The 26,468-nt window shown below is 43.1% G+C and overlaps 1 protein-coding gene across 1 annotated transcript in view; it reads left to right on the plus strand.

Moving 5' to 3' along the window:
- rock1 (Rho-associated, coiled-coil containing protein kinase 1) overlaps positions 1-26,468 on the plus strand; it is a 78,182-nt gene that overhangs the window by 14,440 nt on the left and 37,274 nt on the right. The window contains exons 8-10 of the mRNA XM_086043873.1: positions 16,752-16,847; positions 23,140-23,293; positions 25,706-25,808. The gene's annotated coding sequence lies outside the window, so the exon portion shown is untranslated. The remainder of the gene's footprint in view (positions 1-16,751; positions 16,848-23,139; positions 23,294-25,705; positions 25,809-26,468) is intronic.

Below are 26,468 nucleotides of genomic sequence, written 5' to 3' on the forward strand. Positions count from 1 at the left end.
GTGAGGTTCCCCATGTTGGCCAATTTAGCGTGGCCGTACATTTGCATCGATCATTCTAAATGGCGCAATACTGTTTATCGCTACAACACAGATTTGTGTCAAATGAACTGAGTGATTATAAACACTGCAATTTGGTACACAGCAACAACGTGGAGTGCGTGAAATAAGGTACACCATGTTGGCGAAGTTAACATAAATATGTCCCGGACGGACGCCCATTTTTGGGCTTCGTCAGGCTTCTTTCTACTCACTCCATTATGTTACATGTTGCGAGGACGTACAGTTTCCCCCTGCTCGGCACGGCAATTTATTTGTTGCCACGGGAGAGAGGATCCACCCCGCAGCTCGTTGCTGCTGCGAAGCAAACTAGTTTGGCAGCGGTGTGGGTCTTATGTCACGTATGTGTGTGTAAAGAAGCTACACACGCACGTACCACCTTCCAGATCTCCTATAAAATAGTGGTGTAGAGTGAATTGAGTGAGGTTCCAAATGTTGGCAAAATTAGCGCTTCATTACATCTGCGTCATCCAATGAAAATATTTCAATACTGTTACTTGAGGAAGGTGAATCGAGTGAGGTTCCCCCAGGCTTGTGAAGTTAGCGCGTCCTCTCATCTTTATTATGTTCAGCGTGCGGTTTGAGATGCTGGACTTCACTTTTGTGAAAGTTGGCTTGTGAATTTGTATGCAAATAGCTTTAGCTCTGAGTCTCAGGCGCTGTCACCATTTTGCTTTTGTTGCTCCTTAGGTCAAACTTTTGTCATGTCTTGTGATCTTTTAACATCGGACTTGCATTCGTGGTCAGTGTAGGAAGAAGGAGAAGAAGAAGTAGTGCAAGGCGGCGACTCACGTGATCAGTGTTGGCAGGCGTGAAGGGACTTGTTCACCGCAGCTACATGCTGGGCCGCCGCCACTCAGCGCTTCAGTAAAGACATTTCACTCACAGCTCCGACACCTGAGGGAAGACCGCGCGCGCGCGCACGCACGCGCACACGCACATTAACTGAGAGAAAACATGAACACTGATGCAAACTTAATTAGTAAATCTTAACCAGTGAGCGATATAGCATTTGGAGGTGACGGAATAAATCAATAAAAACATACATAAAATAAACAAAAATAAAAAAGTTTTATTTCATTTTTTAATATTTGCATACACTTTATGGCTGCAATATTACAGTGCCATGAAAAAGTATTTCCCCCCCTTCTGAATTTCTTGTTTTTTTCCACTTCAGTTTTTAAGCTCATTAAACAGATACAAAGATAAGATAACCCAATAAATATAAAAAGCAGTTTTTAAATGGTGATTTGATTTATTAAGGGAAGAAAAACTATTTAAAGCGACCCGACTTGTGAAAAAATACTTGCCCCCTCTTGTGAAATCATGAATTTACTGTGGCTAATCGCATTTTTCAGTTCATTTTCACTAATCACACCCAAGCCTGATGACCTCCAGACCTGTTCAATTGAGAAACCGCCTGACAAAATGAAGTCGGCCAAAAGATCTGATATAGCTGAAACCAAATTCCATGATCCATCGACATTCAAGAACAGATGAGGAACAAAGTAATTGACATCAGTCTGGAAAAGCTTACAAAGTCATTCCCTAAAGCCTGAGAGGACCCCAGCGAATCATGTTTAGAGCCATTCCCCACAAACAGAGAAAGCATGGAACAATAGTGAACCTGCCCAGCGGTGGCCAGCCCACCGAAATGACCCCAGCAGCACAGCGACGACTCATCCGGGAGGTCACAAAGGAACCCAGGACAACGTCTAAAAGGGTTCATGATTCAACAATATGGAATAGACCGGGCAAACATGGCATCCGTGGCATAGTGCCAAGGCGAAAACCACTGCTGACCAAAAAGAACATCGAGACTCATCTTACTTTTGCAAAACACAACAAACGCAACACAGCTTTTCAGAAACACAACCTCATACCAACGGTCAAACATGGTGGTGGTAGTGCGACGGTCTGGGGCCGCTTTGCTACTTCATAACCCGGACGACTTGCTGTGATTGATGGAACCATGAATTCTGCTCTTTACCAGAAAATCCTGAGGAAAAATGTTTGGCCATCACTTCGGAAAGGCTTAGCAAAACAAAATGAAGATTTTGGAGCGGCCTAGTCTAAGTCCAAACTTAACTCTGTTAGAAATGCTGTGGCATAACCTTGAAAATGCCACTCATGCTTGAAAACCCTCCAGTGTTGCTGAATTAAAGCAATTCTGCAAGAAATAGTGGTCCACAATATATCTACAGACATGTGAAAGACTTACTGTCAGTGATAGAAAACGCTGAGAGTGGCCCAACCCTTTATTAGGATTAGGGGCAATCGCTTTTTCACAAAAGGGCCGTGTACGATTTCTTTCCCTTAATAAGTAAAACCTTCATTTAAAATGTGGTTAAATTGTCCATGTATTTGCCTTTATTTAAGCCAAAAAAAAAACATGAATGCATTCTAAATCAGATATTGTTCATTGTAATACAGATGCATTTATTGCTTGAGTTTGCATGGGAAGAGGACCTTGAAAAAAAGAATCGCATATTAAATCGCAATCGCAAGACCAAAGGAAAAAAACAAAAACAAAAAACAATTAGATAATTTTTCAGAATCATTCAGCCCTACTGTGTACCCATTAGAAGTCATTTTCGATGTGCGTTTTCATTCTCATTTTTTGTCACGGTGGTCCAACATGAACAATGAGCACACTACTCGTGAACACCTCAACCATGACTGCAGAGGCTCCAGGAGCTGCTATACGATACCTCGCCCTACCCCCGGGCTATTTCCGCACTACGGGGATATTTTAAATTTGCGCCGGCCGCACACAATCAACCAATGCTGCTACTTTGACCCCTTGATGGAGTATTGTTTAACCACTCAGCCGGTGACATAACACAAAGCAAAGTCCCCCCTACTCCCCCCCGACACTGTCCCGACTGACCCCGTCATCAGCAAAGCGGGGTCCAAGTCCTGCGAGTGTACACACGTTTTGCACGGGAGCTTGTCTTTGTCAATGATTAGCCGGCGTTGATACTGCCAATCAAGTCAATGTGTCAGCCAGGAAGCTCCTCTGTGGTCAATGGGTGACACAAAGAGCCCACATTCTTCTCCTTTTTATGTCCTCACTTGATCTTGTGTCCGATAAAGTAGTTGCAAGTTCATGCTACGCCTACGCAATGTATGTGCGGAACTGTTGGGATCGTTATCTGACGAGCCACACGGAGATGGCTCCGCGAGATTGAGAGGGTCATAAAATCGAAAAGGGGAAAAAAAAACCAACCAAAAACACTAACGTCTTGCCCGAGGCGCTTGAAGACGTCCAGTTTTTCCAGTCATGACACCAGGACGAACTGTACTTAGGACCACAGCAGGAATGCTGAGTAAATGAGCCAACTGACCAAATAGTGTTCATTCCACTTCAAGTCACGACCATGATCCTTCACGGGGTGGACTTTTCCCATTTTCTTTCATACTGAGCATTTTCCCAACACTAACTTTTCATGACCAAAACGTCTTACTTTTATATGAACTTATTGTATTTCATCAGGGGGAAAAAAAAAAATACACTTCATATTATGTGTCTGTATATGAAACGAAATGCAGGGAGCTACTGTGTGTTCCAGCTCTATTTCAAATAATATTTTGATGTAAAACACACACTTATTTAATTAATAACTAATTTACATTTCAACAATTTGCTTGCATACCTGTGGTGCAGTTTATTTAGGTATTAGTAAATGACCAAAATCAAAGATGGCATACATTTGACCAAGATTTTGATCAGATTTATTTGTGCTGTCAGATTCTAAACCTATAGAAATAAAATAAAAATAAAAAAATATAAATATATACATAATCAATGGTAAAATATATAATAAATTTGATTTTTTTTTTAGTCATGATAAGCCTCTGTAAACTCATGGTAATAATAATAAAGAAGTGAAACAAATATATAATGAAAAATATATGTTTTAAACTTATAGAAATAATAATAAATACAATAAACAAATAAAGAATTCAAAATATGTATATGTGATTAAGCTTGATTTTAAGATAATAATAATAATAATATCATCATCATCAATTACATAATTTAATTAATTAATTCATTAATCTAATTCCAGTGATTACAAATACAATAAATAATTGTATAATACAGAAAAATATATTTAATTATGATAATTCAAATATTCATAATAAAAAAGAATAATACAAACATATCTAAACTTTGACAAATTTCAATTAAAAAAACATGAATAATAATAGTAATAATAAAAACAATAATAATATATAACACTTGAACATGTTTTGCTGTTTTGAGCTCAGTTTCAAACAAATTAAAATGTATTGTACAAGTGATGAGCCTGGTTTAAAAAAAATATACAAACCAAAAATAATATAATACCTCAATATAGATTTGGTTCAAGGCTGTGATAACACTGGTTATATAATAATACAAGTATTTGTAATAAAACAGAATAACATCTAACATTATTTGAATTTGCACTAATAAGAGTAATCATTTCTTAAAATACAGATTTCTCATCATAAATTTCTCAAATGCTAGGGGTGGTTGGGCTAAATGGGAACTTGATTGTTTCATTTAAAAGACTTTTAAGACTGACCTGGTCTAGATACAGGTGACATTTTCCAAATACAATTCTGTAATGCTAAACCTAGAGCTAATATTTCAATACAACCACTTTGCATTTCTGCTTTTCTTTTTTGCACGCAGTCCTCGTTTGTTTCTCCCTTAAAATGACATTAAACAGGAGCAAGGTGGCTGCACAGTTCAACTGAATTGCAGCCTGCTTTCCCATTCAAACCGGCACACTTCTCCATACTTTATATTAACAAGATAGAGTGACAAATAAAAAGGGGGGAGCTTCACCACGCCGTTAGACTCTGATCATTGCAACACTGGCCCTGGATAAGACGTCACACACGTATTGAATAAAGCCAGATAAGCATCAGGAGTGCTCATTGTCATGCAGCAAAGAGGCTGCTGTTAACATCAGAAAAGCAGAGAAAGGGGGGATGGGATGGGGGGGGGGGAGAAAAAGGACTAACATCTCACCACGTCCTCTAGATGAGGCGCTAAAAGCCTCTCCCATTAGAGCCGTTCATAATAGTTTGTTCTACCTTGCATGACTTTTTGAGGCTTTAGCAATCCAAAACTGTGCCGAAGAAATCCACCCAAAAACTGCTCCTCGGAGGTGTTAGTCCATTGGGAGTAAATCCTTGTGGAAAGTCCAGGCAGGCATGTGGAGCTGTGTGTCCTCTCATGACACACACAGTCAGTCAGTCGGGCTGCAGTGGGAATCTTGCTCTCTCTCTCTCTCTCTCTCTCTCTCTCTTGCATGCAAACAAACACAGATAGACCCCTCCCCCCGCTCCCCCCTACTCCCCCGAGGTGCCCTCCTCTGTCCTGCCTGTGCCATTTGCCAAGGAGGAGGAGGAGAATGCATTCATCTGAGCCCCTGTGGTGACAGATGCTCTGCTAAGGCATTGGGAGAGGGGGCGGGGGGGGGCCTTAATCGAAAGAAAGATGGTTAAAAAAGGAGAGGAAAGGGGAGGGAGGGTCTTCATCACCCTCCTGGGGTCTGCCACGCGTGATCCCCCAGCACGCCAGCGTAGGCCACTGTGACAAGTTTGGTGAATTACAGAGTGCAGCAGTGGGGGTGACTTTACATTGAAATGCTTTAAGATTTTATTCAGGGGAGGGGGGGCGGTTAGGCAGTTGAATGTGTCAACAACCGGAATGTCAGGCAGCATTTTGTCACCACGGCTGGGATTGACCCCCATGTCAAGCATACAAGGCGTAGGATTTGGGGCCGGGGGGGACTTTCACTCTACTGCTATAAATACCAGTGAGTCATCCTCTGCAAAATAAATACACGGAAACGAGCCACAGGCGGACGCTGATAATGAGGGATTTGGTGCCGTTATCTCGCCGCGTCCAGGAAATAGCCCTCACCAATGACCCGGCACAATGCCAGTTCCACCTGCAAATGGCGCTCGTTGAGGGATTACGCAATTCAGTGGCGCCCGACAGACCGCCGCCAAGGCCCAACAATTTTATTTGTACCCCGATGTAGGTACTCATCTCCTACATGTCTGATTTTCACCACAGAAATTCTCTCCCGGTTCATCTTTTGTGCCTCCTCTATATTGCAGATTAAAAAAAAAAAAAATTAAGGGGTTTTTACAATATGCAGGCAAGTCTGATTTTAGAGTTGAGCAACTTTAGAGTAGTACCACATTCTTGCAACACGAATTGTTCCGTAAATACAATATATGCCTGTGAGCAGGGCTGGACTGGCCATCTGTCCTACAGGGTAGATCCCCGGTGGGCCAGTGGTTTTTGGGGATGATGCAGTCTTATTTAATTGTTAGTTTCCTCCAATTTACCCCAAGAGAACAGCCCAGAATTTAGAGGGAGCATCCCATTAATCCATTTACAATATAGACAGCAAACAGAGCTATGTCGGAGCCAGGGGTAGTCAGGAGTCATGCCTCATAAGAAATGTCATTTAAAAAAAACAGTCTTTAGACTTGAACATTTGATTCTTGCGGTCAATGTCAATTATATCCGTGCGTGCACGTGGGCAAGCGGGCCGGTTTAAATCATCAATTTTTGTGCCAGTCCATCGCTGCCTGTGAGTATTGTTGTGTACTCTGTTTGTGTGCGTTGCTTCTCTGGCGCTGGTTATTTGAAGGATGATCACATAAAATCTATGCTTATTATCCATTAGCCCGTCTATGGCTTTGTGCATTCTACGTTAGCATCAGAGCACTTTTTTTTGCAGACAAAAAGACAAAATGATGCGGTTTGGTGTTTAAATATACAACGGTTAATGGAGGCAACACATTTTAGGACGCTTCCCATTGTTCTGGTGTGTGTGCAAATGTTTGGCCACTCATAATAAGACCTTAAACGTTGCATTATTCTGCTACAGTCTCATGATGACTGAGGGATTCGGAGGTCGCCGAATCGTGACCCTGTTGACGAGTCGTGCTGCAAAGTTCCCATTGTGCAGTATTTTGGACCACTTTTGAACACTAAGGCTTCTTTGTGTGTGCCTTTCCTGTCCGCTAATGAGCCGAGCCAAGAATTTGTCGGGTAAACAGAAATTGCGGATGGCGGGGAAGCACAGTTTATAGCTTCATGCCAATATTTACCCGTTACAGATCAGTCAAGGACAAGAATCCTTTTAGAATTGAATACGCCCCGGATTGTGTACAGTAAATGCCGTTAGCCCCGTGTTCCAGTTCATTACCGCAGACGCGCTCAAACAGTTGTTTTAATCAAGTCGTGCGCGGCTCTTCACACCTCCCCTCCAATGGTTATACGAGGGGCAAAGTCAGCGCGAGGGGGAACAGCTGTAAATGCCACGCCGGCCAATGGCTGCCTACATTAAGGAGGACCCCGGGGGGAGGCTTTCACACACTTTTTTTTTTTTTACCGCCACAGTTGTCCAAACAGCGGGCTTGAGTTTAACTGCCAAAGAGTGTCTGGCTGTGGTGGGGTTTTTATTTCGCTAATAATAACCCGATATATCACGCAGGAGAAGCGAGCGCAAGTTCAAGCCATGGGAAAAGAGCTGTCAGCATGATTTATGCCCAAGCCCCCGAGGCCTTGTCTACACGGAGCCGGGTTTTTTCAAACAACCTTATATCCCCCCCGCCGCCTGCGTTGGAATACACATAAAAAAACGCATCCACACGAAACGCACGCCAAGCCTCAGGGCGGCAGCAGTTAGCCAAATACTGTCCATTCGGAAGAACGTCCGTCCTTTGACGTGGCTTCTACGAAACCAGAAACAAGGCGCCAAACTCGTTCGGGAGAACCGACAAGAGGTCAGAATGGCTTTTAAACCTTTCAACGAGAAGCAGTGGTTGGTTGCGGACAAATAAGTCAGCAAAAAGCGCATCGAGAATGGCTAGAACCAACGCAGCGCCGCGAGAATCCATGTTGGCTCGCACAAAAAAAACACAAGTCGCGCCACCACGTCAAAGCATTGTTGTGGCACGGCGAGGACGTCAATCTCCGGATGTTGCCGTCCACGTCCAAAAACGCTAATCCGGAGATATCCGCAAATCTCCACCGCGGCCGGAGTTTTGCGTTTTCACTGAAAAAACTGCGGGGACGTGTGGATGATAGGGCGAACCGCAGGCGTTTTGAAAAACGACGGGGCCTGACTTTGACAAGCCGCCTACCACCACTCCATCCTCCTGGCGCAGCATCCTAAACAGACCATTTAAAAACGCAGATAATGAGTAAGCCTTCAAAAACAACAACAAAAGAGTGCGGATTGAATGGCTTCCCGCCCCTAAAGCCGTCCCTCAGCACCGGCCGCGTTGAGCCCCCCTTCCCGGCTTATAGCCAGCACAAAAGGGTTAAGGCTTTCCACCGCCACCTGAGGAATGATGAGTCACATGACGCCACCGGGGGTGGGAGGGGGGGAGGGGCACGGGGAGAAAGGCTTCTTCCTCTCCGGGATTCCCAGGGGAGCGCCGAGTGTTTTTGTTTTTTAGCTGACTCAGCAGCCGCCCGATGAATGATGGAGCACTTTAGGTCCCATTATCCAAAGAAAAAAAAATGTCATTGATCCATTTGTAAAAAAAAAATATATATATATATATATATATATATATATATATATGTATATATGGATGTACTCCCCTTTCCTATATATAATATGTATTGGGAAACTCAGACCGTTGTTCAAGTGTGCCGTTCGGTTATTCAGAGTGCCCCCAAAAAAATGGAGTACTGGAGCCCAGTGCGTCAGGCAGCAAAAGGAAACGGTTGAAGCACCAGCCGCTGATTATAGGCTGCGCTCAAAAATGAATGTCAGCGGAGCGCGCTCTGACTCCCGCAGCACACGAGGACGACGAAACATCCGCCTAATAACTACATTAAAGTTGTTCTTTTTAGTTTAAAATGGCTCACTTTAACCAGAATCCCACGTCGCATTGTAGCCAAAAGGTATAATCCTGGTGGATTGATGCACTCTTTGGTGAGTTAAATCCTTGTTGTGGAAAGCGAAAGTTAGTTGCTGTGACAGCTGTTCTTCTTCTTCTTATTTTTAATATTATTTTTTCACCATCTTCTAAATGGAAGACGAAGTGGAAGAAATTCTGCTGGAAAAAGAAAATGGTAGTCATGGCAATGAGTTTATTTGAATGTGGGAAAGGAGAGCTCTGTTGAAAATTTGACTTTTGCGAATTGACAGGAGGGTAAAGGTTGCACCCGGGCATTTTTTAAAAATATTCAAACAACCAATATTTCACCTTTCTATTACAAACGTTTGAACCATTTAACCTTAATATTAGGTTATGTAAACAACCAAGGGGTTGGACGTGTGAGGCTGCCTTAAAGTGTAACAATTAGCCATATAGGCTGACATTTTACTGTACCCCTATTTGAAAGGCGTGCGTCGATGGGGGCGGGGGGGGGAATGGGGGGCGTCTCGGTCTAACAGCTGTGACAACACATGGCGGCTCTGACACTGCACTACGAGGAGCATGAGGTTCAACTGACAAATCCACAGATGAGCAATGAGCATCAGGTGGGGAGAGGAAGTGCGGCCAGGGAGCAAAGTGCCAATTAACACATCTCCCCTCGCGTACCGTCACCCAAAACCAAACCGCAACAACAGCAAGCAAAACAAAAACAGGCACCCATGCCGAAATTCCCGCCATGGGACGTGTGAGGAATAGCACTGCAATCCGCGGATCTCATTTCCTTATAAAAAGCCTCGCGGCTGCCCCCCTCCCCGCGCTTACACCACCCTGACCCGACACCGCCTGTTGGGCCCTGAAGTGCAAATGTGCGCTAGTGAGGATAGCAGATGAGCTAAGGTCATGCCAAACAAAGGCAAACATTCCCCGCGAATGCCATTGCTGAAGTCGACAGCGACACAGAGTGGAGATAATAGCCCCGGCCGGGCCTTCTCTCTCTCTCTCTCTCTCTCTCTCTCTCTGGAGCTAGCGGGGTGAAGCAAGGTTTAAGACCTGCTGTGGCCAGAAGGAGCGGGGGCAGGGGGAGGTGGGCAGCGGCGGGGATGGGTGCGGGTCTTAAGCCCGGACAAAAGGAGCATTTGGACACATGAAGAAGTCATCATCATTAAGCCACTGGAAGTTTACTGTCCAGTTATAAAGCTCATTTCAAAACCAGGGGGTGAGCGAAAGGGAGGCTGGGAGGGGTGCGTGTGAGCAAGTGGGGGCTAATTCGCCGCCTTTGTGGCCGCCTTGGAAGAGGTGACCTTGCCACACACGCTGGCCCCATGGAGCCTAATTATTAAATCAAAGTGGATTTACATTTCGTCTTGCATGTTTATCAAACATGTTCGAAACCTAATTGGAATTTTTGAAGTGCATTTGGATTTTTAAAATGTAATTCTAGTATATTACAGATCAAAGTCTTTGGTGTTAGATATTTATCTATACATTTAAGTCCAAATTAAAATTCTGATTCGTCAGAGAATTCAAATTTGTTTTAATGTGAACATTTCAAAGGCCAACATTTTTTTAAAATGAACTTTTTAAATTCTTTTAATTTTATCGACCGAAGTGGGAATGAGCATTTTGATTTCCCATCAAAATATTTCTTTTTCATCAATTTGATGTCTTGTATTTAGATTTTTTTTTTTTTTTCCCAAAGTGGAAGTATTTTACTTATCTGCAAGTAAGTGGAAGTTTACCGTCCAGTTGTAGAGCTCATTTCGAAACGAGGACATGAGCTGAGCTGAGTTGAGGTGAGGCGATGGGGTGCGTGGGAGTGAGGAGGGGCCAATTTGATTGGAAGAGGTGACCTTGCCACACACTCTGGCCCACGCATGGGTTGAAGGGCACGGCTTTTAACCTTCAACTGCACAGTGCAGGCAGCGTCATTTAAAGGGTGATGGCCACTAACGGAACATCAAGTAAAAGCCGCATGCATTTGATAAACAAAAATGCTTGTTTTCTGCCCGAAAGTTCATATTTTACACCAAACTAGATAGAATATGTGTATTTTTTTCCTTATACACAGGGAGACAGACCTAAACCAAATTTTTATTCATAATCAATATTTTGTAGAACATGGCAGAAAAGCAATATAATGGACCAGCGGGATTTTCATTGATGCACGGATAGATTTTTTTTTTTTAACTTAATTTCACTTTTTATTATTTACGTATTTAAATTTTGCAGACCAAAGTGAACTTTTCTAGTGTACTTTTATTTATTAATGCCCTATATTTACTTATTTGAATGGGTGGACCAAAGGTGATTTTGTTGTATTTACTCAATCGGATTTTGCAGAAAAAAAATCTATCTATCTATCTATCTATCTATCTATCTATCTATCTATCTATCTATCTATCTATCTATCTATCTATCTATCTATCTATCTATCTATCTATCTATCTATCTATCTATCTGTCTATCTATCTATCTGTCTATCTATCTATCTGTATATATACCGTATATATTATTTATAACTAATTTCGTTTTAAATATTTAAATTTTGCAGACCAGTTTTCATCAGTATTTTGATTTAATTTAGCAAAATAGCTCATCTTTTTTAGATTTACTGGTAGATATCACACTATTCTATGATTTTAGGTCATGTTTTTCCAGACCAATATTTCCAAACACTGAAGCCTAAAATCGGATGAGAATGCGCGCACGACAGTGATGCGGCTTTACAATGCTGTTCATGAATGTGCAATAAAAAGCAAGAAGGCCTGTCAGTGAACCCAATCTGCATTTTACAACACTGACGGGTTGAACGCCAGTTCAGGCCAGGCCAGGACAACAGACACACACATGCACGCACACAAACAGGACCCTAATGCCTTTATGGACTTATTCAGGGCCGCCATATTGAATGGAGTTCTATTTCATACAGTAAACCTGTCAGTGGTCGTGGTCAAACGTCGGTCAATGGTAAAGGGCGAGATGGGTTGAGCAGAAAATGTCAGTTGAGGAGGGAGGAGTGGACAAAAGCATTTCAGGTTAGGTTTTTTTTTTTTTTTGGTCAAACCACTGTGTTTTGAGCGGGATATTTTACTCTAAGAGCAGATATTTGTTGACGCTTGACCAGGCCTTGTCCCCCCGCAGGGCCATAAAGTGTCACTGGTATTTGTTAGAGGGTGTAAAAGGAGAGCCGTGCATCACATTGAGCGTGCCAAGACTATCAAAACATTGCCTCTTATCAGATGACCGAAGTGCTCACGCAGGGGTCAGGTTCCAGTTTGCAGCAGCGGCCACACTCCTGCCATTACAAGCGGCGATGTGCTCTGGAGGCCTGGACACATGCCCCTTTTCATTTGATGCCCAAAATGCCCTTTTGCCACCTCCCTTATGACAGTTATTTTATTTGGATTTTTTTGCATGTGCTTGTTTGTGAAAGTCTGCCTGTGGCCTTATGACAGTAGCGTTGACCCCCACATATTTGCGGTTTCGGCATTCGTGGATTTGCGTATTGCAATTTTTTTCAGTTTAAATTTTTTTCTTCGTTTTTTTTTTTTACACAATTGTTCCAATTAATATTGCAACGAATCAAAATGCATGGTCTAAGAAGCCTTAGACGGTTGGTCTTTAGTTGGTCTAAAAGTGGAATAGCAAAGGTGGTGTCTTGTCTGTGAAGTGACTTCAATTCAATTGTATTGTTTGGCTTATTAAGCCTCCCTTCACAATGTCCAACTGTCTGCAGGATGAAGAGGTCTACAGGCTCTTCATTCAGGTTTATTGTCACTTTGCCCTATCAGCCAGGTTTTGTGTGTGTGTGTGTGTGTGGGGGGGGTTTCAAGCCCACCAACAAAAGCCTCGGATCCACACGCCCATTGTCCCATTAAGACAAAAAGATTCCTGCTGATGCATGACGGGAATTAAGCACGTCACCGGGGGCAACCTGGCGCTTATTAATCAGGCCGGTGTGCGTGTGTTGGGTAAAGTAGAATTTGGGGGGTGGGGTCAATGGAAGGGATGTAACGGGGGCAGGTCGCCGCCGCCGACGCAGCACTGCCGCACGCCCGGGGTCAGGAAGAGGGACGTGATGGATCCGGCCGACCGCTCGGCTGAAGGAAGTCAACGGGGAAGGGGGAGGAGTGCCAGCGCGCCGAGAGGCTGGGAGGCTGAGAGGCCTCTTTGTCCGCGCGTCACTCACAACTGATTCAAGGTGGCCGAGGGAGGAACAAGAAAGGAGAGGCACCATTGTGGAAGATGCCAGAGACACACAACAGACCTCTTTCTTCCCACCGTCACAGACATTTTGAGTTTGGACTGGAACCAATGGGACTACTTTGGATTAAAAAATAAGTGTTGGGACACCCGCAAGGTGGGAAAATGGAGGAAAATAGGGACTTTGATGGGGGTCTATAAAGTCATAATGCATTTGGCAGTGGGGGAAGCAACATTGGTCGGCAAAATTTGCCATTTGTAAATAGTAATGGTCACTCTCGATACACTTCCACTTTGATCTGCAGAAATGAAAATACATTCAAAATGTGGAATTGCATTTGAAAAAAATCCCAAATTGTTCTGCAGAAAACTAAGATTAGTGAATCAACAATTCCACTTTATTCCATAGAATTAAAATAAATCATCCATCCAACCATTATGCGAACCGCTTATCCAAGTCCATGAAAAATCTAATACACAATACAAGTTCCACATTTTTGGCCATATAAAAAAAATGTATGCCCCCCCCCCCCCACCACCCCCACAAACGCATGACTTCCCGCTTAGTTCCGTGTATGACAAGTCGCCATATTAGTTCCATTGGATTTGTCTTGCGCGTGGGTTTGAAGCGTGTTGACCCTATCCATCAAGTCAATAGACTGATGTGCCCCTAGATCAATACTGAATTATTTTCCAAGCTTTCCTTTGGCTGCGCTAGACCTGCAAGCGCTCACCCGGGGAGGAGAATGAAAGAAATGGAGAGAGAAAGGGAGCGAGCCAGAAAGAGATAATGACCTCCCCCCGGCTCGGCGGAACGTTGAGTCCTCGCAGCGTGTGGGCCTGGGTCTTGGTCACCGTAGCCTTGAACGATCTGTGAGTGCTGACGGGGAGAAAAAAAATAAAGTGCGCAGGCGGACGAGCCTCTCCCACGCAAACGCTGGCAGCATCAACACGCGCTGACCTTGTGGGCCATTATGAGGCAAAGTAAATGTCCTGTTTGGGGACGCCATATTTTGGGATGTATGACTCACAGCTGGGTGGAATCATTTTCCAAAACTTCAGCACACACTCACAAGAGGTTTGATCAAGATTTGACCTTGCGGAACGGAAGTATTACAGCTTGGGGGGCGCCGTACTGTGCTGAAAATAAATACATAAATACCGCTGACGTTATCGATTACTTGACTTCGACCAACTTTCACCACATAGTAGTCGACTACAAAAAAAACTTTGGAGTGGTCTTCCAGTTGTTAGTGTTACGGTCGTTCAAACCATACCATCCACGCACAGTGACAAAAACATACAACGAAGTGAGTATACGTGATTCTAGTTTGGTAGCAATCAGACAAAAAACTCTAGTAAGAGTCCATCTTATGCCAACATGCTAGTCATCAAGCTCCACCCACAGGCAGAGACGAAAATGGTATATATAATAGGGACAGGCGAGTACCGATACCAGGTATCGGGCCGATAGCGGCCTTATTTCAATGTATCGGGTACTCGCAACAGCAGCCGATATCAGTCACAGATACCAAGGCGCCCTCCTGTGGCCGTTTTACTATTAGGAAGTAAATGGCATGCATTGCTGACAAACTGGACTGTATCCATGTTAATCAATTTCTGTAAGTCAAGTCCCAATTTATTTATATAGCCCATAATCACAGAGTATATGTATGTTTACAAGGTTAGATTAATGATTAGACTACACTATATTATATTAGTGTGCTGCCACCAACATTATACATGTATTTTCTAACTCAATTTAGGTGGTTTGATGACTTTCTGTACTACGGTATTTCATGCCAGTACTTATGCACATTTACCTGTTTTCATCAACTGCGAAAAATTAAGTGTTATTATTATTCAGTGTATTCATGTTAAATGTCTTTTTTCTTGCTGAATGCAGCACGGGCAACATAGTGCTTTTACTTACTCGTCTGTTACCTAATTTTTTTGTATTTACCTGTAAAATGAATGGTATTTTTCGTCTGGATGGTTGTTTTATTACATCATATTTTCATTTTTTTTTAAATTCCATTGAATATTTTTCTTATTTTCAATCAGTTAAAAAAATCTATATTCATCAATATCGGCTGATATGAAATACTTGTTTACTTGTGGTCACATTTTCAGCCGCTTCACCCGGCCCTATTTTCCAGACCGGTATTATTTTGCGCAAGATCAATTTATTTATTTCAGTTTTATTTTGCACTTTTGTTACTTTATTACAAATGAATCAGAGTTAGTTGTGTGTGTTTTTTATTCTGGCCTTAAATTCTCTATTGCAGAGTGACTGTTCAGACTTTTGTCAGAAATGAATGAGAAGGTCTCGCTTTAAAATGCTCTGTCATTGGTTTAATCTTTTTTTTTTTGTTTCCCCACACACAAGTACCATTGGTATCGCGCACTTGGTATCGGTGATTAGTCAGGAGTTGAGTACACGTACTGGTATCACTCTGGAAAAAAAAGTGTTATTGAACATCCCAATGGATCGGAAAAACAGTTGCTTCAAAACTGACAAAAAAAAAAAAGGAGACTACCGTAATCTCAAATTCAATGTGTTTTATCCCATTCTGTTATTGTGCTTTTCACGCAAAATGTGCTCTCTTTAGACAGCAAGTGCCAATCCATGTAACAGAGAGGAAGGTGGCGATTCCAAAACGGTTTATCTTAGAGGGAAAACTCCAATAGCGGCAGCCAAAACAATGAGCGTCCACCCGACAGACTTTCCAACACAGCCGGTGGCACAGCACACCGTGTGCTGGCCGCCGCCGCTTCTGGGCTTGGCATCTGCGCGAGGAGTGAGGAGGGAGGAGGAGCGGTGGGGGCGGGCGAAGTAGTGGATAAACGGCGGATGGAACAGCCTGTGAGAACACGCTGTTCTATAACAGAACATTGCGAGAGGCCAATCCACCGCTGGATGCTTTCCAGGTCTCAATGGCAAGAGTGGGGATAACATGACTAAGTGCTCTCTTGGTGAGCTCGCATCACCAGCCTGGAGACATGCGAGGGCATCCGCCACAATCCTCGACAGTCATTCCTTTAGCCAGTGTTCACCAACATTTTTTGCGCCACGGACCGCTGTCACGCAAAGCAGTCTTTTTCGTCTGAGGCCTGCGCTCGTTTCCCTTCAATGAGCGGGTCCCATTTTGAGGTCAGCAAAGACGACTGACACCCAAAGTGTGGTACTTATGTCATTGGTTCGTTTCAACTGACAATTGAAAATTAAAAAAGTGACTCAGTATTTTTGTCATTTTAAAAGACAGACATTTTCGCAATTCAATTTTAGGCTCGGATCAAAAATACTACATTGAAAATGGGGCCACAGGACTGAGTATGATTTTAACATTTAATTCGTCGTGTTTGGCATTAGTAAATCTAAACCTGCATAAATACATCACACAGTTCCTCGGGCTTCACTACAGAATGATTGAAAGAAGGATTAAAAAGAAAAAAAATATATATAGGGTTGATGAAGTGATTTAGTCCAAGAATGCATGCGGCGTTCCATGTGGACATGAATAAGTCGAAAACAATGCGACTGATAACAATTGTCATGTCTTCCTCCTTAGGAATTCCACATTTTGTTCCACTCAATTGCTGATTATCAAAGTGTGCTACGCCGACTCCCTCTATTGGTACGTGAAAGAATCATTACCTCAGTACAGGTCAGTTGTATTTAACTTTCAAGGGAATTATATTGGCTTTTAATGTTTAGGAAACGTTTCTTCTTTTATCTGCACTTAGGCCTACTGTGCTACAGTATTGTCATGTTGGTTATGATGGTGGTACTTGGGGAGCTCATTATTTTTTTTAGGTGCCGCTTGATGTAAAAATCGATCGAGAAAAATCGAAAAATTGCCCGGCGCCACCTATTACTTGATGCGATAGAATCACTTGTTACGATTAACACGCATTTCATATAGAATTTGTTGAGACAGTATTGTCTAGCAAAATGAGCTTTCTTTGCCATGGAAGTTGGAGTTTTTTTTTTAATCATCATTTGGGCTTCATTGTTAGTTTTTTACTCATGTTTGCTAGCATGCGGGTGTGACTTGTTGTGGACTTTGGGGGTGCACAGGTTGATGCGCCTCATTTTCTAAATACAACTTTGAGACTCTGATAATAATCACTTGAAAAATGTCCAATCTCCCTGTGCGGCCCGATACCAAATGGCCCACGGCGCAGCGCGGTGACCGGGGACCGCTGCCATAAGCCGTTTGGTTAATGAACCCAGCAGGCCCGTGTGCGTGCGTGCGTGCGTGCGTGTGTGTGTGTGTGTGTTATGTGTGTGAGGCCTGCCTCGCCTGGTTATGCCATCACACGCTCGACCCATTGACTTTTTTTTGGTGGATACGCTCCCTGATGAACGAAGCAGGGGGGGTCATTGCGGTAACAGCTTGGCTCGTTTTTTTCACTCACGGAGTTATGTCACCTTTGATCTCAGTGGTGGTGGCAGGGGGAGGGGGCGGGGGGGGGGGGGGTGCACACCGAACAGCTGGACAATGTACAGTGGAACCTAAAAGACTTTTTTTCCATAGGAAATGGTGGAAATCGAATTCATTGGATAAATATCATCAAAAAAGCTTCATTGAATGTACAGACAATGTTTTAAGTGACATTGTGTATTAAAATGTAAAAACAATGGAAACACTAAATCTTCCCTAATCTTTTTCACAAGTGTAAAGCCGATCATGTCATGGGTGGAGACTCGGTGTTGGGTGGTCTTATGTAAGTTACAACAAAACTCAGAAGGGTTCGCCCACAGACATTTTCAGCAATAAGCATAACTCTATCGCATCATGTCCCTACATATGTTATCGTATCTACAGTAGAGGTAGCTTTTCTGTATTGGTGTCATCTCTAGAATTCATTGCGCTTGTTTTGCGAGTGTAAAAAGAAGTTCACCGCTGTTAATGGTACAACAAAGCACTCCTCTTTGTTGTTGTTGTCAGTGGTGTGACGGGATATTAATTACCGGATATTAATAACTGGATGTATATCCAATGTTGTATTGTTCCATCCGCGTGTCATCATAGTTGTATTCTTTTGAATCGATATCACGTTAAGTCTAATCAGTGTCGTATTATTGTATTTCATAGGCAACCGTATCTTGTCTTATCTCGTGTCGTAGCTATCGAGATGACATATCGGTCTAGCGGTGCGGCCATCCGTCATGTACAGTACGGTACGTCGGTACGACACTGCCACATCGCATTTATCAATCTAGATGTTGTCGATCTTGTGTTTCTGTATCGTATCATTGTATCGATCTGAATTGTGAATCTAGATTGTGTTTTGTGTCGGCCTACTGTATCTGTCTGTCTATCTACGGATGCAGTATATCATCCGCATTCAATGCACAAATATTGAGGGACTCTTAATACATACATTTATCGCAAGTAACAAAACACTTGTGTGGGTGGATAGAGTTATTTTGATCCTGTTTTTTTTTTTTTTTAAAAAAAAATGGTCTGCGCATGCACTTGCTTTGACTTTAATTTTTTTTTAATCACAATTATTTTGGTAATAATTTCAATCACGATCATTCAGACGATCGTTTATTTTTTTTGGGTACAAAACGAGAAAATGCTTTAACCTAAAAAAATATAAGGACAGATACATTTCTTTGAAACACGATGTGACCAAACTAAATTGATCCAATTCGTTATTATAAAATAAAAAAGGTGCAAATGTATAAATTCAAGTATGAGTTCTTTGTGTAAACAAACATAGTGCGTTGGATACAAACGCATACATGGATTAATAATTGTTTTTTACGATTAGGGCAATTTTGTAATCGAGGAGTCTAATAATCGCGATTGTAATTGAATTTCAATTCATTGCACAACCCTACGTGACACCATGTCATCTTGTCGGCAACTATTCAATCAAGTAGCGGATCCTGCTTGTTGTCCTCCCCCCCTGCTCCACCCTGGCGAGGAACCTCATAAAAAGTCTCATTGACTGCGTTTGCAAAATGACAAACTGCTGCTCAAAACCGATGAATTGGCGAATAATTGTGGTGCTAAACAGCGGGCGGCTGATGGAATCAAATAAAGCCACTTCCCGCAGGTGAAACGAAAACGTAACAGCTGATGCTGGTGGTGGGCTTTCAGGAGGATAGCCGCCCCCCCCGCGCCACACTCCCCCCCTTGAGGGATCAATGCACATAAATGGAAAAGGTCACAGACCTTTGACATCTCCTTTCGGCCGGGGGAGGGGCTCGGCCCTTTGTGGAACCGCCTTAAATGATCCAATTGTCGGCAGTGTCATGCGTCGTCATACAGTACGACGCGCTTTGGCTGGAAAAGCGTCAGCTGGATTGGATGCCAGCCAGCATCCAGCTGCCCGGCTTCATCACTCCCACATGTGCTTTAACCTCCGGTCCATTGTGGTCACTCCTCATCCTCCCCTTCCAACCTTATCAGCGCCTCACCTCCGCTTTCGCGCTTCAACGGACGACCTTGGACACTCGGTGTGGTAAATTGGCCAATATTGCAGGGAAGGAAAACTTGCAGGAGCCGTCATGAGCATCCCATTGAATTCCTGGCTCGGTCTAAGGGAAAATGTTAACAGCAAAGGCTTCTACCGACAAAGTCTGTCCGTCGTATTAGCGCAGCGTCGGGACATGAGGAACGCAGTGTTCCTTGCATTCTTGACCTCTGGTTAAAAGTTTACAAGCGTGTTGATCCAGGTGGAAAACATCTCACACATCATCAGTGACTTGCTCTACTAAACCATAAAGCAAATGTCAGTGCCTGACAACTGATGGACTACGTGGCAAGACTGATAGCTTGCTTTTGAAGGCGATATCAATACCCAACAAATATGGCTCCTCGCCCCCAAAAAATGTCTGCATGTTTATGAAAGGTGATTGGCCCCAACAACACATTTTATAATACTGTACTGTACAAACTCCAATATTCCTATCAATTACCAACTTACACGCTGTAAAAAACACAACATCTACTTTTTGGTCATTTAAGTAAAAAAAAATACAATTACTCACATTTATAGCAACAATGTTAGCTAGTGCAGCAAAGCAAGCAAGTGCGTTTTACTTCTATCTTTAAAGCGGAAGTCAACCCAAACATATTTTTTTCAAGGCTATGTTCTATGCAAGTCCACTAGTTGAAACAAGGCAATATGATTAATATGAAATATGAGTTAAGCAGCAAAATGCACCCGTTTTTAGCTAGCTCAGGGGGCGACCATTTTGTCACTTCTGTCGACTGAAGATGACATCACAACTGCTCGGGGCTCAGATAACGACCAACCACGGCTCACCTGTTTTCTGAAGCTGAGCCATGTTTGGTTAGTTGTGTTGTCATCTTCAGTCGACAGAGGTGACAAAATGGTCGCCCCCTGAGCTAGCTAAAAACGGGTGCATTTCTCATATTCCACAAATGCAACAGTAATAAGAATGCCGTGTTTAGACTAGTGGGCTTGCATAGAACATATTCTGGAAAAAATATGTTTGGGTTGACTTCCACTTTACGTTGGGGTTCCATAATTGGGGCAACCGTTCTGTAAACGCTTATTTCTTTATTGTGACAAATCTTTCGTCAAATTGCCAAACTTAAAATGTTATTGAAGTTTGTTGCCTTGAAAACTGAGTTCACCAACATTTTTTTTGGAAAGCAAATGAAAGTACCATTAAAATATGTAGTTTTTGATCATACTTGAGTTACCAAACCGAACTTGAACACACACTGGGTTGAACAAATATCGTCCCTTGCTCAATAGGGAAAAAAAAGCTAATGTCCTCATATAAACTATTGAATATGGACTTAAGTTACCAAATGTGGCTCCTTCTTCAATAAAAGGTGTAATGTTACCAAATATGGCTCCTCACTGATTTTATGCAAGAGTATTTGTGAAAAACATGCCTACAGAAAATAATATCTGGATTTTTTGGAGAGGAACAATACCAAGAGAAATGTCCAAAGCCCAAGCAGACTGAAGAATGAGGACTTGAAGGACCACCTGTTTTTTTTCATTCTGTCAAAAAACAAAAAAAAAAAAAAAAACATGTGAAACAATAGCGCTAATCCCTCCGGCTGGCCCTCGTACCATCTGCAGTGAGGGTCAGAGCAGCACTAAGTGCCTCTGAAAGGATCAAGAGGAGCATCTGCCCGCCTCCCTCGTGCTTGTTTTGCCATCTAATGATCCGTGGGGGTGTTTGGAGTAATAGATTTGCCCTTTATGGATCAATATGCAAAAATGTCTCGAGCGCAGAAACGGAATCCCCCAGCGATCCAGTCGTCCAATTCCCTTGCTGCTGACACGAGAGGTAATCCATCCCCTTTGCCTGGCTTTTGTTATGATACCAAATACACATCCCGGTTGATCCCTCGCATACCGCCGTGCCACAACAGACACAATAAATTGAGTTGTTTGTGGGACGCCGGCGTGTTCTTCGGAATGCGAGATGGACAATAATAAAGGGGAAATAAACAAAGCCGTTCCCTTGGAGACGATTACCGAGGGCAAGAACGGATGTCACATAGTCATTTGGAGCTTTTCCTGGGAGAATTATCACACCAGTGTGAATTGAAGTCTTGCTAAAAAAGAGAAAATTAACAAGGGAGCTCATTATCGTAAAAAGAAAAGAAAAAATGCATTTCCGCCATGTTAAACAAGACTGGACGAGAGTACACCACCCTGGAATACTTACGTCTGTAACAATTGTAATAATTGTTGGAAATATGCTTTCAACAGTAGGTCACAAAGGGATCAATTCAAATTTCCTCTACAATTGTAAGAAATGTCTAAAATAAAATTTCGGTTATTTAGACAGATCAGCAAAGTTGGAATGAACTCGGTCACGTAAGGATGATCTAGCCCTATATTTTTCGAGATGAGCTTTCCTTCTATGACGCCCGGAAGTGTCTGAGCCGAGATTTTGGTTGCTTCCGACGATTGTTCCGCACTCGGAAATGACTTGATCATTCCAATTCTTCAATCCGTGTCCTTGTATGACTTTGTAAAGTGTCAAGGTTGGGATTTTGGCTGTTTGAAATAACTAAAATCATACTGAGAGGACTTGACAGTACCACCCAAGTCTTTGTACAATGTCAGGAAGTGTCGTAGACAGGATTTTGTCTGTTTTCGTGGATCGGTAAAAAACAACAACAACAACAACAACACTTTTCTATGGAAGATCAAGTAACTACCCTTACGTTCTTAGGTGTGAGCTTATACCAACGGTGCCTCATGTGTCATTCTATGACATCGGGAAGTGATTTGGGCTTTTTGTGTGGATCGTTAAAGTAGAAGTCAACCCCAAAATTTCCTTTAAAATAATACAGTATGTATCCAAAAGTCTAAAGATGGCATTCTGATTAATAATCCATTTGTGGAATATGAGTTATGCAGCAGAATTCACCCGTTTTTAGCCGTCTTAGGGAGCGGCCATTTTGTCACTTGCTGTCGACTGAAAATACAACTGCTCACGGCTCAGATGACGACCAATCACGGCTCACATGTTTTCTGACGCCGGGACATGATTGGTTGTTACCTGAGCCCTGAGCAACTGTCGTGCCATTTTCAGTTGACAGCAAGTGACAAAATGGCCGCCCCCTGTCTTGGACAAAAACGGGTGGATTTTGCTGCTTAATTGGTATTCCACAAACACAATATCAATCCGAATGCTGTGTTTGGACTAGTGGGGCAGCATAGAACTTATTATTATAAAGAAAATGTTGTATTTTTCTTATTCTTTAAGGTTGGGAAAAAAAACTCTGAAAAGAATGTCATATGGGGTAAAAAAACAAAACAAAACAAAAAACACGTTTCTACCACTATACTTCTAGTGCTGAGCTTTTCAACTGTGCCACCCACAACTTCAGGAAATGTTTTGCAAATATTGTACCAGTTGGCCTTGTTTGAATGTTTTCTAATCAAATGGCTGATCTATTGTTGAAGAATAATCAAACCTGCCTTCTCTCATTGCAGCTCCCCAACTCAAGCATGTAAAGACTCTTTGAAAACTGCGCACTAAAGACGATCGGCCAAGGTACACCTGAACCCCGGCGCCTCCCCCTTACTACCGAGCAACACCGCTAAAAGAGATGTCTCCTTCAAGGCTAAAGAGACAAAAGCTGCCACGGTGAGCGATTTCACGGGGACCCTTACTTATCTCTGCCCAGATTAAGTCCCAATTGTTTGCCGGGAACAAAGACGGCCAGTGAGGCGGTGAGGAAACACCCCCCTTCACCACCACCAATGGGCCAGATGGTCAGCGTTGGGAGCCCCTGACCCCTCCGGCCCTTGTCCTCTATGACAGCGTGCTCTCGGTGTAGCTAGGCCACCCAACGAACGCTCACTTGGCCCTCCTACAAGCGTGTGCTCGCGTGACACTGCTAACCTTCATAGAATCACTTAACCCCGTGACTCTCCCGAGTGAAGCTTTCGCTCTTACAGTCATTTGTTGGCCACTCAAGAATCATTTCGAAGGGTAATCGATTCAATTCAGGTCACAATTTTGGGGGGGACCAGTTTCAGTTAGGATAGTGCGCACTGTTCTATTGTTGATTGCCGAATTCCGCTATCAGAATTGATTCAATACATGGTTTCACACCGTCGATGAATTCTTAACTTAAATTAGATGATTATTATGCCTGTCCGGTTCATACCAATGGCTCCGCTTCAGAAACCAGCTGCGCTGTGATTGGTCGTTACCTGAGCAACTGTGATGTCATTTTCAGTCGACGCAAGTGACAAAATGGCCGCCCCCCCCAGAGATGGCTAAAAACGGGTGCATTTTGCTGCTTAACTCATATTAATCACATTGCCTTGTCTAAACTACTAGGCCTGCATAGAACATTCTTGAAAAAAAAACATGTTTGGGTTGACTTGCCCATTAAAAACTTTCAACAATGGAAACGCAAAGAATTATGAACTGTAGTGCTTCCGACCGCTGCAGACATAACATGTCGCTATTATGCAAAGGCATTGTTGCGTGATCGAGAATGATGACCATACGGAACGACGCACATCATCCGCAGTAATTTGCCACCACCTTGCCCTGTGTGCGCATTTAAGCTCCCGAGCTACTCACAAAGTACAGACAAGAGGAGGATAGAGAAGCGGGGGAGGCCGGGAAGACACGAGGAATGCAACCTTTAGGACACCGGCCACGAGGAATGGCAGATTAGGCTCGGTGAAGACGGACTGGTTTGCTTGTAATTACAGTGACAGACCATCTCCCTTTGCTCGCTCTTATCTGATATGACTTTATCTCAGTTGCCCGAGCTTGTTTCAACACCAAAGCCCGCGGGGCAGCCGCAGCAACGCTCGGCGTGTAAATCAAGACATTTGAGAGCACGGGTGTCAAACTCAAGGCCTTCGGGCCACATACAGCCCCTCCGTGTCAAGTTGTATCTTAGTTGTATACTCGAAGATCTGTTTGCCTTGATTGCTGCTCCACTGAACTAGTCAACAGCACATTTTAATCAGACGTGGCTCCGTCCCTAATTGCATTTTTGATGCTGATTTAAAAAATGAAAGGTTTATTTGCATCTCTGACCAAAACAATTTGCAAATATCTGCACCGATATTTGGCACCAAAAAAAACCAAACAAAGGCTGATGCCGATATTTGGCATTTTGACAAATATCGGCATCGGCCTTTTTAATAAGATTTCAATTTAAAACTGTGTTAACTTCAGGGAACTACCTATTGAAATGTTCAGTTAACTTTATAAGCGATGCTGCTGACCCTGGGAACTCTCTGCACCTTTTTTTTCTCGCTTGAAATTAATACAAAGATAAGTGAAAGTTGACCATTTCAGTCATTTTGAAATTTTGGAGAACTTTATTTACTGTCGAAAACGATGGGGCGCTATTTACTTTTCAAGTTTTTATTTACCTTTTTAAGACATGCTGATGATGATGATACTGGATATAATCTCTTATCGAGGGAAAATTCAAATTAGCTTCTGCTGACTATATCTTGTGTAACACACCACACACAGAACCAAATCACACACGCATCCAAGCACAGCTATCAGAGTTTAAGGGCACGCAAATAGTGTTGTATCTCTTTAGCCGAGGCAGTGAGCACGGCGACTTGCTCAAGGGCACCTCGACTGTAACCAAGAAGCAGATTAGCATCTCTTCAACAACCAGTTGCCATATTTACACTTTGGCCTCAACAAGACTTGACCCTCTGGTTCCAAAGCTCAAGTCCTTCAAGATGAGCTACTGTTCAATCAATCTAAGTCAGGGCAGGGTGTCCAAACTTTTTGCAAAGAGGGCCAAATGTGGTGAGTTGTAAATGCGTGGGGGCCGACCATTTCGATTTGTTGTTTTCGTTTTTCACGGCATTCGTTTCGTTACTAGTCATGTTGTCGTATTTTGCATGTTTTGTCTGGACGTGACTCTTGATATTGAATTCATTGCTAACAGCCACAGTCTCTCAGCGAACTAGGCAGACACAATTGTTTTTTATTTCAGTGAAAAACAATCTGCCAATTTCCACAACAGTCCTATCTTGTCAACATTCTTTTTCTTCACTACAGTCTCTCAGAAATGACCTGAAAAGGACCACACAAAGGTCATGGAGCGAGGAGTTCACGCTGACGCCTAACACGACTTTGAGAGTGGTGTGTTTGGAGAGGCAAGGTGAGCTCGGAGTGTATTTCCAAAAGCACCCGAAAGTAATATAAAAAATTTATTTATTTATTTTTTTTGTACATGTGTACTTTCCACTGTGGTCAACAGTACTGACGGGCCACACGTTATTAATTTCATGCCAAAGGATGTGGGCCAGTGGAAATTTTAACACGGGCCTCCTTTGGCCCCCGGGCCTGACTTTGGACACATCTGATTCGAAATAATCTAGCAACGGGAGAACGTGGAAACTCCACACATTAATGCCGAGATTCGAAGTTCGAACCTCAGAACTACGAGGCAACCCACTGTCGACATCAAAGTGTGACAAATTTGGCCGTGCTCCGCCATGACACTGGTGTGACACCAGTCATAACGTGTCGCTTAAAGGGGGGGAAGGGTGGGGGCTGCTACACCTTTCGCATTGAAAACGAGGCAAACGCACCAAACTGCATTGGGAAAAATGCTAAACCCAGGCACAAAAGCATGCCGCTAGATGTTATCTTCATGCAAGCGCGTCAAGTTTGAGTCAAACTCTGCAAGCATATGCTCGGCTCCGGTCAGCGCGCACAACAGGCAGCGGCGACCACCCGGAAGCGCTTCAAGACCCATAAACGAGACAAGTTGAACGGCGGTTTCCAGGGAGCGCTGGAACGGACACGCACTGTGGCT

This window comes from Filicampus tigris, chromosome 10, assembly GCF_054856515.1.
Source record: "Filicampus tigris isolate MCC_2025a chromosome 10, RoL_Ftig_1.0, whole genome shotgun sequence".
Lineage (NCBI taxonomy): Eukaryota > Metazoa > Chordata > Actinopteri > Syngnathiformes > Syngnathidae > Filicampus > Filicampus tigris.